Below are 17,615 nucleotides of genomic sequence, written 5' to 3'. Positions count from 1 at the left end.
TGCCGCCTTTTATGTGACTTGTCAAGCATATCCAAATTACTAATTAGTTTAATTACTTAGTTAATCTCCCACTAAAAATCCATAATTACCCAATTATCCACATCATTAAGAATTATCTCAAATTACATAAAATGCTACTCACTTTTAATACACTTTATACACCTTACTATCATGGCCATATGGCACCTTGTATGACACTAGTCCATAAATATGAGGTATTATAGCTTAGACCATATTTTACCCCAAAATGTCAAATTTCAATGAAATTCATTTACTTCGATTCGCTTACCCTCTCACCTTCACATATTTACTCATCACTTGTTTGAAATAGCATAAAGCTTATAATCTCAAAATAATCTCATTCTCGAACTTACGTTAATTAACTTACGATGAAACTTTAACGTACGAAAATGCAGGGTGTAATATCTCATTTTCGAGCTTTCATCAATTTACTTATTGCATACTTTCACGTACAAAAACATGAGGTGTAACACTTTTTATGTTCCATGATCCTCTTTTACCTATCCTTCATTTGGACACACTTATCCTCGGCAACAACAGCCTCTTCAGCTTTGGAGTTCAAGACTACCTCCAAGTTATTCACTCTCTCAATGGAGGCAGATTCGCACTCAGCAGCAACGAGCACAACATCTTATACTGTATCTTAGGTATTTATTTTAATCCATACAATGCCTTATTCTCATGAAGTTCCTCCTCGATTCCTGAGAACTCGAAACCAGAATCAAAAGAGTCAGTTGTATTAGGCTGAGCTGGGAGGCATCTTCGAGCAGCTAACTCCAGCCCTCATGCCTTGGCAATTTCATCGTCACTACCAATGACGCTCGTTTTGGCCTCTTCTAACATTTTTCTCCTCATGCTATACATATAATGTGTTTTTTCAATGATGAGGGAATCCGCTCGGTGCTCAAGTTTTGATTTAAGCCAATCAACCTTGATCAGAAGGCCATACCACTCGAACCTCGAGACACTGAGGCTAAGATCAAAGTCACGGATAGTGGTTACGTGAACCTTTTTATGTTCCATGATCCTCTTATACCTATCCTTCATCTGGGCATGCTTATCTTCGACAACAGTAGCCTCTTTAGCTTTGGAGTTCAAGACTGCCTCCAAGTTATTCACTCTCTCAAAGGAGGCAGATTCGCGCTCAGTAGCAACGAGCATAACATCTTGGACCTTAGACCATTTAGCCTTAGCTTTTTGAAACTGTACATTTAGCTGAGAGGCTTCTTGGCTGAGGTCCATCACTTCCTACTCACTTTGTTGCAACCGAGCCTCTAACTCACTCGGCTCAGAACGTTTTGCTTCTAGCATCAGGAAGTGAGCAGCTATTTGGTTCCTCTCGGCTAACAACTGATCCCGCTCGGATTTGAGCCCTTCTTTATAGAATCAATTTTTGAAGGACCTTGGAAGTAATGAAGTTGTCTTACAAAGCAAATACCAAACATAAAAAAATGTCATCACAAATCAAGAAAAATGAAGCAATAAAGGAGAAAGTTCGGTACCGTTGCCCCATTGTGCATGGTATTATTTAACAAACACTCCCTGAAAGAGAGTGTATTTTCTTCTTATCCTTTTCTGAAGCCAGCGGCTTCAGATAATTGGCAAGTTCCACCAGCCGGGATAGCAGATGGCACTCAGTAGATATAGAGACAAGACACTCCTCCTCATTTGGGGATCTGCAGAAGGGGGCAAGTAGTTGTTCCCCAAATTCCTATAGTTTAGGGATTGCGGAGGAGGGTTATCCTCCTTTCGGGCGTCTTCGGGCGTCTTCGGGCGGTGATTGTGATGTAGTAGTTGCTGGTGATGAAGGTATGGATGGCACGGAAGGAGCAGAAGTTGATAGTGTTGTGGGTTGAGAAGCTGCTACGGTAGAGGCAGTGTTTGGTGGTTTCTCACCAACCAAAGGCGGAAGAGGCCCGGTACTTGGCCTCTTAGTACCGAGAGCAGCAACTGGGACTGGAAAGGGAGAATTGGCATTTTCTACCAAGTCAAATTCACCCAGCGCACTTGAATTTCATCCTCGGTTGGGGCAGATTGAGCATTATGTTGAGCTGATGAAAGTCATTGTCTTCTTTATAGTGAAGCCCCTTCATTACTTGCTTCCCATCCTTATCGATAATCACAGAAGTTGTGGTTGGCTCGGGTGCGGCTTTCTTCACTTTTCTATTCTTGACTTTGACCGAGGACGAACGCCACCTTTTTGGTCATTTGTTCTCCGGACGGGGACTCCGAAAAGAAGCGCTTGCACCGGAAGTAGATCCGATGGTGCTTGTTCAGGTAAGATCCTTCTTCAATAAACTCACAATCTCTAGGGAATCAACCAAAACTTCCTCCTCAAGGATGGTAACATAGCTTTGCGGGAGACTTGACTCCAACTAAAAGGTGAAGTTAGCCAGTTTTCTTATGTATAAAGTTGAAATGAAGGCAGAATTGATTTTACGACTCAGCTTACCATAACTCTTGGCCCTCTATTCGTATGTGGGAGCCAACTCTTTCCACCAGCGGGTCTCAAGTGTGGTGATATCCAGAATTTTCTGAACCCATTGGTCCAGGCCTTTAACCCTTGGTGGTGTCCATCGAGTTGCTGAAATAATGAAAAGAGAAGGATCAACAATTACATGATATGGACTTTTTTTCAAAAAAAAGAGGCAGACTTTAAACTTACGTATACGAGTTCAGGACTTAAGGAAGGATAGACCTGTGGCTGGGATAATGTCCGTGGTGGTAACAATGACAAACCGCTCTATCCACCCGTGGTCGTTGTCGTCGTCCATGCTGGGGAGCAAAGCATGGTGGCCACATTTGTTAAAATTTATTTCTCCCCCAAAGAAAATCATGGGGGAGTAGAGATTCATCATGCAAGCTAAGGTGAGCTCCTCCATCGTTTCCTGGCACAGCCACCGTAGACAGGCCACCATTCGCCACACCAAAGGGCCCAACGTGGGAGGGTCAGCATCAACGTTGATTTCTTTGTCTTTGCTTTTCTTCGAACCTCCACTGAAGAGAAGACCGAATTTCTTGGAAGAGTAAGTAAAAGAATCCTTGATCGGTAGAATATGATATGAATACTTTGAAGAAGATTAAAGAAAGATAAAGCAGGAAAGAGTTGAATGCAAAGAAGTTGAGAAAGTTTTTGAAATTGATAAGTTAATAAAAAAAAGAATGAGGTATATAAGTAAAGGAATAGGTAGTTAAAATCGTGGTCATGATTAGCTTTAGAACCGGCAAAAATATTGTTAAATCATGGAGTAACATGTGTTTGGGTTATTCAATACGAAGAGAAGGGTGTCTTATTAAGCATCAAAAACTTTTCAGAAGTGTTCAGAATATTTTCTGCCAAGAAAGGAATCTTCACCAACCACCTGGTGAAACAAAGATGTACCACTAGAAAGCACGGGGGCTATCTGTATATGGTAAAACGGTTCATATCAAATACTCAAATGACAAAGTGACATGTGGAACCTAGGGCAGAAGGAAGATGAAGCGAGTGGAAACCAAGAGCAAGGACAACTGCTTTGGTTAGCATCGAGTAGACCCCGAGGGTAACATTATCAACGAGAGAAAACAAATAATTGCCTCCAGATGACATTCAATGAAGAATATTCCTCCGTATTAAATACGCATCTGTTACAGATAATTTTGGCATTCATGACTTGTCGTTACATATTCATCAATGGCCAATCCTAGGATATTGTTCCCTAGGTATATCTATAAATAGTGACTTCAACAACCATTATAACACACGAAAATTCCGACAAAATTGTGCTACGCATTCTTTGAAGATAGATAATACTCTATTTTCTGTCTAACATTACTCTCATTGCTGCCTTCAGAAGTCTTGCTCCTGGAACCAAGATGTGTGCTATTTTATCTCAGTTTCATGTTAAGTCATGTATTTTATTTAAGTTATTTATCATTTTGGGATCAAATCGATTCGCTTGTCTATATAATTTAAATGTAACATGCTCTTACTTTGAATATACGCTATACTTGGTACTTGTTATTTAATTATTAACTGCTTTAATTTGTTTATTTCTCACACGATTTCTTCTTATTTGCTACCTGTTTCTACTTGCCTTAATTGTATATTCTAATTGTCACATGTTTTTACTGTTCTTATACTATTTGATGCACTCTAATATATTGTTTTTGCTTATGTGAGTCATTTAGCTATTCTGTATAGATGAGTTGGTAAAGTTTGAGATTCCGAGATGTTGGGTGTTCTCTGCTTATTCTATGGTACTTTAATGTCTAGTATATTTCACCTCCTTATGTTGATATCTTGTAAATATTGTTATTGAGTTGCTTATGTTAATGATTTAAAATTGTTGGGATCGGGTTGCACGATGGAACGATATTGAAGAGATATGATATGATACGAAGAAATAAGGATGGAATGTGATATGAGATGATAATATGGTGGGATGCGCGCCACAACGGATTTGATGTGTTATAAGTTGTTGTGGCTATATAGATTGTTCTAGGTGTTGTAATATAAGATTTGAGATTCTGTTGTTATGGAGCCCTTTTGGTAGTTGACTTACGGTTCCGGTTATCTGACTTTACTATTTTATCCCTATTCATGTTTCATGTTATTATTGCTTTGTACATGTTTATTGTGAGTGTTGTGTCTTAGCCTCGTCACTACTTCATCAAGATTAGGCTCGATACTTACAGAGTACATATAGTTGGTAGTACTCATGCTACATTTATGCACTTCTTATGGTTACACCGGCATTGGTCCAGTGGTGCGTAATGAGACCGGCCAGATTCAGCTAGTTTTGGAGACTTGAGGTATAGTTGCACGACGTCCGTAGCCCTGAAGTCCCCTTTCCGTTCTGTATTTACTATTTATCTAGTTTCAAAAAGTTGTATTTTGTTCAGATTATATTTGTAGTACTATGGATGCTCATGTATCCGTGACTCCAGATTTTGGGATATGTTCAAATTACTTTATTTGGTATTGTTTCAATATATTTCAAACTATTATAGTGTATTATCAATGTTTTGATTTTAAACTGTTAAAACTGGTTATGTAATTAAGCTAACGTTAGCTTGCTTAGCAAGTAAAATGTTAGGCGTCATCACGGTCCCGATGGTGGGATTCCGGACTGTGACAAGTTGGTATCAGAGCACTAGGTGCCTAGGTCTCACGAGTCATGAGCAGTCTTAGTAGAGTCTAGAGGATCGATACAGAGACATTTGTACTTATCTTCTAGTGGCTATAGAGCTTTAGGAAAATTTCACTTCTTTCATTCTCTATCGTGCGACTTTATTCTATTACTGAGTTTGAACCATTCTATTTTTGTTCCTTCATAGAAGGTGAGAAAACAAACAACATCTACAGTCGGGCAGAAGCCGGAGCCCCTATTGCATCCACTACTAGGGGCAGGGGCCAAGGTAGGGGTTGAGGCAGAGGCAGAGGCAGAGCTCAACCTAGAGACGTGCAGCAAAACCCATTGTAGAGCCTTAGATTGATCATGAGGAGGAGATTCTGGTTCAGACCGCACCAGTCGAACCTGCTCAGGTCCTGAAGGGATTTATTTCTACTCTCATACTTAAAGACACTCTAGTCCATTTGGTGGGGCTTATGGATAGTGTGGCCCAGGCCAGAGTATTTCCTATGGCACCAGCTGTCTCTCAGGCTGGAGTTCAGACTCTCACCCCTCACACTCTAAAGTAGATGGCTTCCTTGTACTAGACTCTGGTGGTTCCAACAACTAGGATACTTCAGCTCGTTATTGCTACACAAGTCGAGTAGAGGCCCGTGATGTCTTCTGAGACATTAATAAGGTTGGATAAGTTCACAAAACTCTTTCCAATTCATTTTGGTGGCACACTTTCTGAGGACCCACCGGATTATTTGGATTGTTACCACGAGGTGTTGCACAACATGGGTATTCTAGAGTCAATTGAAGTCGACTTTCCAATGTTTCAGATGACAGTTCTGCCAAGAGATGGTAGTAGGATTATGAGCGGAGCATGCCAGCAAGTTCACCACCTCACTTGGGATCAGCTTTCACAGCTATTTCTAGAGAAGTTCATTCCTTTTACTTTGAAGAAGGAGTACTGCAGGTTTGTCGACCTATCCCCTCATACAGATATCTTAACTCCCACTAATAGAGAGAGGGTGAGGATATTCATTGAGGGTCTTACTTTCGCTATCAGGCTACAAATGGCTAAGGATACTAGGGATTATATTCCTTTCTAGAGGGTAGTAGAGGTTGCTAGACAAATCGAGATGATTCATGGTCAGGGTAGAGAGGTGGTATCTAAGAAGAGGCCTTATTATTTTGGTTGTTTTAGTGGTGCCTCATCTTGATGCAAAGGTTTATTTGGTAACAAGCCAATTCAGTCAGCTCTTTTGGTAGCCCTTGCTACTTCGAGCAGTCGTGGTTATTATGGGTCTCGTCCTGAGCATCTAACATTTACTAGACATTCAGCTTCTATTAGTGTAACACCGCTATAGAGTTAGTAAAATGGTTATCCAAGTTGTCAAGGCCAGTCTCAGCTTCAACAGCCATAGCAGCCGAGAGAGTGCTTTGGGTGTGGAGGTATGGGTCACATCAGGAGGTACTCTCCGACATTGACGAGAAACAGATGTCAGTAGGGTTCTTGTAACATAGTTCCAACATTAGTTGCTTCACCGCTTGTTTAGCCAGCTAGAGGAGGGGGTCAGGCTGCTAGAGATGGAGTTCAGGCCATTTGAGATAGAGGCCAGCCAGCTAGAGGCTGTCCGAGGGGTGGAGGTCATAGTGGTAGGGCCCAGCCCTATTTCAATGCATTTCCAGCTAGACCTGAGGTAGAGTCATCTGATACCATCATCAAAGGTATTGTTCCGATTTTCCAAAGAGATGTCTCTGTCTTATTTGATCCGGGCTATACTTATTCATACGCGTCGTCCAATTTTGCTTCATATTTGGTTATGCCTTGTGATTCTTTGAGTGCTTCTGTCTATGTGTCTATGCCTGTGGGAGTATCTATTGTAGTTGGTCATGTTTATCTATCACGCTCCAAACCTAAAGAGGCACGGCCGACACCCGATGCCCTACTCAACCCGAGCATACCACACTATAACTATGAACTCTGGAGGGGTAAACCTCAACTTAGTCTGATGAGGCCATATTCTGAATCATCTGAAAATATTGTCTCTCTCATCTGGGGGTAAATATACACAAAAGCACATATATATATATATATATAGTGTAGGCTGACGAGGCCGCCATGAACATCTACTGATATACAAACTATACACAGCGCGCCTACAAGCCTCTAGAGATATCTGAACTGTATCATGGTCGGAATAGGGGCTCGACCTACCCAGCAAACTTGTATATATAAAATGGACTCCAAGGTCTAGACCTGGTAACCCCGAGGAAGTAGAGCTTACCAACCAAGCTGATGTTTAACTCTGTCTACTTGGAAGGTCTATCCAACTGTCTATCAGGACCTGCAAGCATGAAATGCAGCGTCCCCAGCAAAAGGGACGTAAATACAAAATAATATACCGAGTATGTAAGACAATAGAATAATGCAACTGAACTGATAAAATAATAACTGAAAGTAATTGGGAGTCAAAGATAATCTGAATATATTCTTACCTGCTGATACTGACTCAACTCTCTCAATACAGTAAGTAAAATAGATGTCCGGCCCTATAAAGCTCGGTACATATAACTGCTCTACCGTAGTAGGCTCACTCATAGATGCTTGGCCATACTAGGCTCTGTATCTCGGCCATTCTAGGCTCGCTCATAGGCGCTCAGCCACAATAGGCTCGCTATATAATTCACCATCTGATCGGAGGTTGCCCAATAGGGGCCTGCCCACTGATTATAACTCGATGATGGTGAAACCACTGTAATACTGTATATATGTAGACTTTCTTCTCTCTTAGATGAAATAAGACACTACTAAACTGAATATAAAGTCTCGATAAGGGAGAATGTTATAACTTACCTTATGTCTCGTTAACAAATGCATGTAGTTACGAGATAATGCCAAAATGAAGGAAAGGTTTAACCTTAACTTACCTTAACCTCATTGAGTCCTTAATATCTTCCAAGAAACTCTTCAAACAACTCAACTCAGTCTACCATAGCATAAGGAGAATCAAATTAGTGTTGAGTAAAGGATATATCTGTAATTTAAGCTAGTAGATCGTTTATGTAAATATGAGTAGCATCTCCCCTGTAACAAGGGCCTCATCCAATTCCATTTAAAAAAACAACAACTAGAGAAATACAATAAGAATAACATCAACAATAGGGTACAAAATATCTCATTAACAAGCCATCAACATATCACGACGAGCGACAAGCTCGGATTAAATCTCTTTAGCACCCTTCAACCCCGTTATCATTCATTATTGAACATAGTAATATATTCAGTATAATAACCAATACCTTTTAAAGGATTTCCATCCGTGTACTCAATTTTAAAGTTACCCGAAATAGCCCAACACAAGATAACATCAATGTCGACAATTTCCAAGTGCATTATAGCCATTTCCTTTTCTAGTTACAAATTTCCTTAACAAGATTGACATGTAAACCAACATAATCATAATAAAAATATCATAGACAACTTATTTTCCATAATTTTAAGCCACTTAATTTCATAACAGCAACTTTCAAATCAACCCATCAAGAACATAAACATCCCAAGCTAATGCAAGTATTATCTTGCAATTTATCATCCTAACAACTTATCCAACATACAAGAAAGCTTAAGCACAATTAGTAGGATTTTATACTCGCCTTATACAGTAGCAACAACTTTAAATTTCATCCAAACACAACCCACCATTATCATCAATGACACCACCACACTATAGGTGTTGTATTCTCTTCTTGAATCAACTTTTGGTGTTCAAGTTGGAGTGTGAACACTTGTAGTTCACCTTGAAAATCTAATATATTATGGAGGGACTTATTATTACCTTAATCAACTAGAAACACATGAGACCTTAGGTTACTTCACTTTGAAGAACCCTCCAAAACGATCACAAGATGAAGAACTATGATGTTGCAAGCACTATGGGGTTTCTAGCATTAGATTCATATTTTTATCTTAGGTTTTCACCCTAAAATCAAGTAGTAACCCTTGGAGATAATATAGGAGGGCTTAGGAACTGTTTTGGATGAGAAAAATGAGTGAAAATGATATAGAGTTGACTTAAATACAAGATGGAGTTCTACACCGACTTTGTGGGTCCCATGGGAGCTGCTTGCGCAGTCTCACAAAAATGTGAATATATCTCTGATCCAATATCATGTCAACGAATGGTTAAATGCATTAGAGACTAATATATCTTCAATTTGGTAGGTAGATCACCCCATAATTCAAAGTATATTGGGAGAAAATCTCAACTACATTTGACCTAAGTCTCAGCACATTTATGGATGTAACTTGTGATGACCTTTTTTAACTTTTGTTCCAAAACTTTCTTGACTTCAAAATATAAAACACAACTATCATACGAATAAAATAATGCATAACATAATCTCCTTATAATGTTAAGCACCCTAGTCTCATCCCAAAGTATATGTTATAACATTCCCAACTTGTCAGCTTTCTACGAGACTTATTTTCTTCAATTTGTTTAGCTTCTAAGCCTTCCAACCCTCTTGGTAATTGGCATTCATGATCTTAAATATTTGTAACCTCTACGGTAACATGATTAACTTAATTTATAAAGTTTTCAAAGATGATCTCATTTTTGAGCTTACATCAATTGACTTACGGCGTACTCTATGTACGAAAACATGGGATGTAACATTATCGCTCGTGTGTGGTTTCTATTGGGAGCATTGAGACTAGGTAGATCTTCTATTTCTTGATATGGTGGACTTTGATATTATCTTGGGTATGGATTGGCTGTAACATTATCACGTTATTTTGGACTGTCACGCCAAGACTGTGATATTAGCATGCTGGGGTTGCTTCAATTAGAGTGGAGGGGGACTCCTGGCCATTCTACCAGCAGGGTTATTTCTTATGTGAAGGCTCGGCGTATGATCTAGAAGTAGTTTCTACCATATTTGGCCTATATCTATGTTTCTAGTGCTTTTTTCCATGGAATCAGTACCAGTTGTGCGTGAGTCTCCAAAATTGTTTCCTACATATTCGTCCGGGATGCCACTCGATAGATATATTGACTTAGCTCCAGGCACTCATCCCATTTCTATTCCACCATACCATAAGGCTCCAGTTGAGTTGAAGGAACTAAAGGAGCAGTTGTAGGATTTTCTTGATAAGGGATGCATTAGACCTAGTGTCACGCTTTGGGTGCACCAGTGTTGTTCGTAAAGAAGAAGGATGGTTTGATGAGGTTATGAATAGATTATTAGCAGTTGAACAAGGTCACTATCAAGAACAAGTATCTATTGTTCAGGGTGCCAAAATGTTTTTGAAGATTTATCTGAGATCTGGCTACCATCAGTTGAAGATTGGGGCATTGGATGTCTTTAAGACAGCTTTTCGGAATCGGTATGGTCACTATGATTTCTTAGTGATGTTATTCAGCTTGACAAATGCCCCAACAACATTAATGGATTTGGTGAACCGGGTGTTCAAGACATATTTGGATTATTTTCTTATCATCATCATTGATGATATTTTGATCTACTCCTATAGTCAGGGAGCATGAGCAGCATTTACAGATCGTACTTCACACTATGGGGGATAGTCGGCTATTTGCCAAGTTTTCAAAGTGTGATTTTTGATTGGACTCAGTTGCCTTTTTGGGCCATGTTGTATCTTCGAGGGCATTAAAGTGGATCTTAAGATGACTGAGGTAGTTTAGAACTAGCCTAGACCTACTTCAGCTACAAAGATTCGGAGCTTCTTGGGTTGGCGGGTTATATCGCCGGTTTGTGGAGGTGTTTTCATCTATCTCAGTCGATTGACCAAGTTGACACAGAAGGGTGCTCTTTTTAGATAATCTGATGAGTGTGAGTCGAGCTTTCAGAAGCTCAAGATTGCTTTGAGTATAGCCCAGTGTTAGTGGTTCCTACAGGTTCGAGATCTTACACTGCATATTATGATGCATCGTGTAATGTGCTTGGTGCAGTATTGATGCAAGATAGTAGTGTGATTTCTTATGTGTCTCGGCAGTTGAAGATTCACGAGAAGAATTATTTTGTTCATGACTTAGTATTGGCAGCCATTGATCACATGCTAAAGAAATGGAGGTACTATCTGTACGGGTTTATTTTGAGGTCTATACCGATCATCGGAGTCTCCAGTACATGTTCAACCAGAAGGAACTTAATGTGCGGTAGCAGAGATGGTTAGAGTTGCTGAAAGACTATGATATCACCATATTGTATCATTCGGGAAAGGCCAACATGGTGGCCAATGCATTGAGTAGAAAGGGAGAGAGCATGGGAAGTTTTGGCATATTTACTAGTAACAAAGAGGCCACTAGCCATGGATGTTCAGGCCTTAGCCAACTGATTTGTGACATTGGATGTTTCAGAGCCAGTCACGTGCTAGCTTTTGTGGTAGCACAGTCTTCGTTATTGGAGCGTATTAAGGCTCGCCTGTTTGAGGACCCCCACTTGTTGGTGTTGAAGGATACGGTGTAGTGGGGTGGTAGCAAGGATGTTGTGATTAGTAATGATGGTTTTATGCGGATTCAAGGTCGTTTGTGTTCCAAATGTTGATGTGTTAATAGATTTGATCCTTGAGAAGGCTCACAGCTCACTCTATTCTATTCACCCAAGTGCCACAAAAATGTACTATAACTTGAAACAACACTATTGGTGGTGAAGAATGAAGAAAGGCATCGTTTCTTATGTATCTCGGTGCTTAAACTGTCAACAGGTGAAGTATGAACATCAGAAACCAGGTGGTCTGACACAAAGATTGGAGATACTAGAGTGGAAGTGGGAGCGCATCACTATGGATTTTGTGGTAGGCTTTCCATGGACCTTGAAGAAATACGATGCAATCTGGGTTATTTTGGACCAATTGATGAAGTCCCCACACTCCATTTCGGTGGAGACTTCCTATTCTTCAGAGTGGTTGGATCATATTTACATTTAGGAGATTATCCTTCTGCACGACAAGCCCAATTCTAACATATTTGATCAAGGCATGCAGTTCACATTGCATTTTTGGAGGGTCATGTAGCGTGAGTTGGGCACACGGGTAGATCGGAGAATAACGTTTCATCCTCAGACGGACAAACAGTCCGAGCGCACTATTCAAATTTTAGAGGACATGTTACGTGATTGTTATATTGATTTCGGAGGTTCATGGGACTAGTTCTTACCTCTTGTAGAGTTTGCCTACAACAACAGTTATCATTCGAGTATTTAGATGGCGCTGTATGAGGCCTTATATGGAATGCGATGGCGTTCGCTGATTGGTTGGTTTAAGCCTGGTGAGGCTAGGTTGTTGGGCATCGATTTGGTTTGTGATGCTATGGAGAAGGTTAAGTTGATTTAGGATCAGCTCTGTACAACACAGTCTAGGCAGAAGAGTTATGTTGATCGAAATGTTCGGGATGTAGCTTATTTGGTGGTAGAGAGGGTTTTACTCAGGGTTTCACCCATGAAGGGTGTGATAAGGTTCGGGAAGAAGGGCAATTTGAGACCTAGAGTTATTGGCCCTTTTGAGATCCTTGAGAGAGTTGGTGAGGTGGCCTACAGACTTGCATTACCACCCAGCCTATGGGGAGTACATCCGGTACTCCACCTTTCCATGCTTCAGAAGTACCATGAGGACAACTCACATGTTTTGGACCTCAGCACGGTTCAGCTTGATGAGAATTTAGCTTATGAGGAGAAGCCAGTGGCTATTCTAGCCCAGTAGGTTTGGAAGTTGAGGTCTAAGAGTTTTCCTTATATGAAAGTGCAGTGCAGAGGTCAACCGATCGAGGAAGCTACTTGGGAGTCCGAGTCCGATATACGGAGTAGATACCATACCTTTTCACCAATCTAGGTACTTTTCTATCCTCTCGAGGGCGAACGTTTCTTTTAGAGAGGGATAATGTGATGACCCGATAGGTCATTTTGGGTACTAGACCTTATTTCAGTGATTTGAGATCTCTATTAGCTTCATTTGATATTTCTTGATTTGCATGCGCGTTCCATATCTTTTTTGAAAGTTTTTTACATGAAACTTTGAAGAACATATGATTTTTGGCTTTAAAAATGACTTGAGCTGACTACGGTCAACATTTTGTGTAAACGGCCTTGGATATGTATTTTCATGATTTCGGTAGGTTTGTATTATGATTTTGGACTTGGGTGTATGCCCGGAATTAAAATCGGAGGTCCCTAGGTGGATTTGACTTATTTTGCCAAAAGTTAGCAATTTTAAAGTTTGGAAATTTCTTAAGTTCGACCACAGGTTGAATTTATGGCTAAGAGGTTTAGATTTTTGTTTCTAAACTTGGAATAGGTCCTTTTTCTATTTGAAACTTGTCTGCAAAATTTGGTGCAAATCGGAGTTGGTTTGACAGGATTCAAACGCTTAGTTATGATTTTAGATGTTCTTGAGTTTTCCTTTGAAATTTCGTTCATTTTGATGTTTTATTTATAGTTTTAAATGTTATTTTGGTATTTTTATCATACGAGCAAGCTCGTATGATATTTTTAGACTTGTGTGCATGTTTGGTTTGGAGCCTAAGGGGCTCGGGTGACTTTAGGAGGTATTACGAATGAGTTTGAAAAGTTTGAGGATTGCTAGTGCAGCGTTTGCTTCTGGTGTTTGATGTAGATCTCGCAATTGCGAGCCTAAATTTTGTGAACAAGAGTTTGCATTTGCGAGTAGGGCCTAGGAAGGTGACCTCACGTTTGCAAGGAAAGGGTTCGATTTTGCGAACTGTCATTGGTCGCTTTTGCGAGGACATCAGTAGCATTTGCGATAACAGGTGACTTTAGGACCGAGGAAAACTACTTTGGTTGGCATCGGGTAGACCCAGAAGGTAATATTATGAACGAGAGAAAAAAAATATTTGCCTTCAGATGACATTCAATGAAGAATATTCCTACGTATTAAATACACATCCGTTACAGAGAATTTTAGCATTAATGACTTGCCGTTACATATTCATCAATGTCCTCTATTATTGTTATTTAAGAGAGGCTTGATCCTAGGACCTTATTCTCTAGGTATAGCTATAAATAATGACTTCAAAAACCATTATAACACATGAAAATTGTGACAAACTTGTGCTACGTATTCTTCTAAGCTAGATAATACTCTATTTTCTATCTAACATTACTCTCATTGCTGCCTTCGGAAGCCTTGCTCCGGGAACCAAGATGTCTGCTATTTTATCTCGATTTCAACGCTAAGTCTTACATTTTATTTAAGTTATTTGTCATTTTGGTATATACTTTAAATGTAACATGCTCGTACTTGGAATCTATGCTATACTTGTTAATTGTTATTTAATTATTACTTGCTTTAATTTGTTTATTTCTCACATGATTTCTGCTTATTTGCTACATGTTTCTACTTGCCTTAATTGTATATTCTAATTATCACATGTTCACATGTTTTTATTGTTCTTATACTATTTGATTCACTCTATTATATTGTTTTCACTTATGTGAGACGTTTAGCTGTTCTATATTGATGAGTTGGTAAAGTTTGAGATTTCGAGATGTTGTGTGTTCTTCATTTATACTGTGATTCTTTACTATCCGATACATTTCACCTCCTTGTGTTGATATCTTGTAAATATTGTTATTGAGTTGTTTATGTTAATGATTTCAAATTGTTAAGGCCGGATTGCATGTCGCAATAGTATTGAAGTAATATGATATGATACGAAGGAATAAAAACAGAATGTGATATGAAATGATGAGATGGTGGGATCGGGTTGCGTACCGCAACATATTTGATGTGTTATAAGTTGTTTGTGGCATATAGATTGTTCTCGGTGTTGTAATATGAGATTTGAGATTCTCTTTGTTGTGGAGCCCTTTTGGTAGTTGACTTACGAGTCCAATTATTTGGCTTTATTTTTTTATTCCTATTCATGTTATTATTGGTTCCTACAGGTGTATTGTGAGTTTCTTGTGTTAGCATCGTCACTAATTCGTCGAGGTTAGGCTTGTCACTTACAGAGTATATGGGACGATTTGTACTTATGCTACACTTCTACACTTCTTGTGCAGATATTAGCGTTGGTCCCAGTGGCGTGTAGCGAGACTACTCGAATTCAGCTACTTTTGCAGACTTGACGTATAGTTGCACGATGTGCGTGTCACACCTCCTTTTTCTACCCTCAAAAGGGGTATAGGGGAGTTTTTCCAATTAAAATGACAATAACCAAAACGGGATTATTTATTCAGATTCAGAGTCGCTACTTGGGATAATTTATGGTGTCCCAAGTCACCGATTTAAAATTCCGAATCGTGGAAGTTTGACTCTGTTTTACAGTCCGTGAAACACAAAAATTCGAGTAAGGAATTTTGTTAACCTGGGAGAAGGTGTTAGGCATTCCCGGGTTCTGTGGTTTTAGCATGGTCACTCAACTATTAATATTGGCCTAATTATCTTATTAATTACGTATTTTAAACCTATTGTGCATTTTTACCCTATAACCACTTTTAATTATCTATGGAATTATTCTGGAATAAGTTACGATTGTCTTACATTTGTTTGTTTGGTACCCATTGTGAACCGTGTTACGGGAACCTTACCCATGATCTACAACATGTTTAATTTATTAACATTATTAGTTGTTGTGGCCGGGTCACATAAATTTACCCCCGGATTTGGAAATTAAGTATCACAGTGTAGGTCTGGGGAATCGTACCTGTAGCTATGATAATTCATTTAATTAATGCACATTAAGCAAACTACAAGAGTTCAAAACATTTTTTGACATTAGTAAAGGTATTGATGTGAGGGCCATAGACTATGTGATTAGATGACACACCTCAATTTATTTACAAGAATTTGTACTCAACTAAAGCGCATTATGGATGTTCAGTTTTAATTAAAGCTAATCTAAAATCACTAATTTGTACTCAATTTATTTAAGAAGATTCTGAGCCTGTAGTAAGCCCAATATTATTTGAAGATCTTTCAACAGTAAAATAAGAGAAATTGGGCTCGACATCAAACCCAGGGATAAGGACAAAGCAAGAGGCCACAATTGTTTCAAATGGCCAAGTACCAAACCCAGCCTTCTAGAGTCGAACTTCCAGTTATTAGAAAAACCCATTTCTATTGTACAACATGTAAGAACTTAACGGATTAAAGTTGCTGAATATAACAGGGCTCAGAATTGAGCCCAAAAAGCAAAAAGAAACAAGAAACACGTGTTGAGCCCAGTTCCAGGCGAACTGCCTTATATGGGCCAAGGTTAGGCCCAATAGCCTCTAACGAAAGAAGGCCTTCAAATTAAGGCCCTCTGAAGCTTAGTCCCTCTAATTCACCCATGGCAAAACAATACAGCAATTTTGAACATCAAGATACATAGATGCCCAGATTACAAACTTAACTTTAATAACCTACTTTTAATAATGACAGTAGGAACATGGATTTTAAAATATTTATCGACCATACCAGCTTACATACACAAACTACTCTAGCCAAACATAACATGATTCAACACATACTGCATATTAATATGAACTCATTCATATGTTATCCTAGTCCTAAATAGGCAATCATGCTAATAACATTAAACTTTAAACTGACTTAGCTGAGGGTATTCAGCCATTCAAGCACATATGGACAACATACAGTCAAAGGTTCTAACACAGTCTCAAATATTACAACTTTAAGTCATAGCAAAACTGTTCAGCCACACATGAAACAACTAAACCAATTCTAACTTTCAAACCTAAACATTGTGTATCAATTATAGAATAAGCATCAGTTCTAAACAAGCTTAAACAAATGGAAAGAAGCTACAAACAAAACAATGAAACAAAGAGGACATTAAACAAAAAGAAGATCTGGAGTTTTCAACTTCAAGCCAATATATTACATCTTTACTTTTGCATTTCAAAGCTCATAAGGATACCTGAATACAACAAATAGAAGAAAAGAACCCTGAAGTCAGCAGAAATAAACAAAAGGCAGATGTGTAGCAGCAGTAGCACAGCTCCAAAATTAAACCATGTTTCAGTAGATATACCTACTGAACGAGGAAATAGAGTGAAGAAAAAGAGAAGAAGATAAATAAGAAGAGAAGAACGAGGGAATAGAAAGAGGAAATGAAGAGTAAATATACCTACTGAATGAACAACAGTTGGCTCCGGCGGGACTCCGGTCTTCTCCGATTTAAATCGAAATAGGTGTTAATCGAATGTCCTCGTTGAGAACAAACGATTAACACCTGTTTTCGGCCTAAATTGTCTTTGGAAGCTCAAAATTAGGGTTTGCATGCCACCAGATCTAAAATTGGTAGGATTCGGGTGGGATTTGGGTGAGAAGGTTTAGGGATTTGGGTGAGAAGTTCCGCCGCCGTGAGGTGATTTATGGCGGCAAAGACGGTGGGGGAATTTTAGGCGGCTAGAGTTTTGTTAGTTTAGAACTGGGGAGTGAAAAATGAGAGGGGTTCTGGGGGGGTCCGAGTTCGGACACTTATATGTAAAAGGGTAATGAGTTCTCAT

The sequence above is a fragment of the Nicotiana sylvestris genome, chromosome 7, assembly GCF_000393655.2.
Source record: "Nicotiana sylvestris chromosome 7, ASM39365v2, whole genome shotgun sequence".
Taxonomy (NCBI): domain Eukaryota; kingdom Viridiplantae; phylum Streptophyta; class Magnoliopsida; order Solanales; family Solanaceae; genus Nicotiana; species Nicotiana sylvestris.
Note: the sequence above shows the minus strand (reverse complement) of the source record.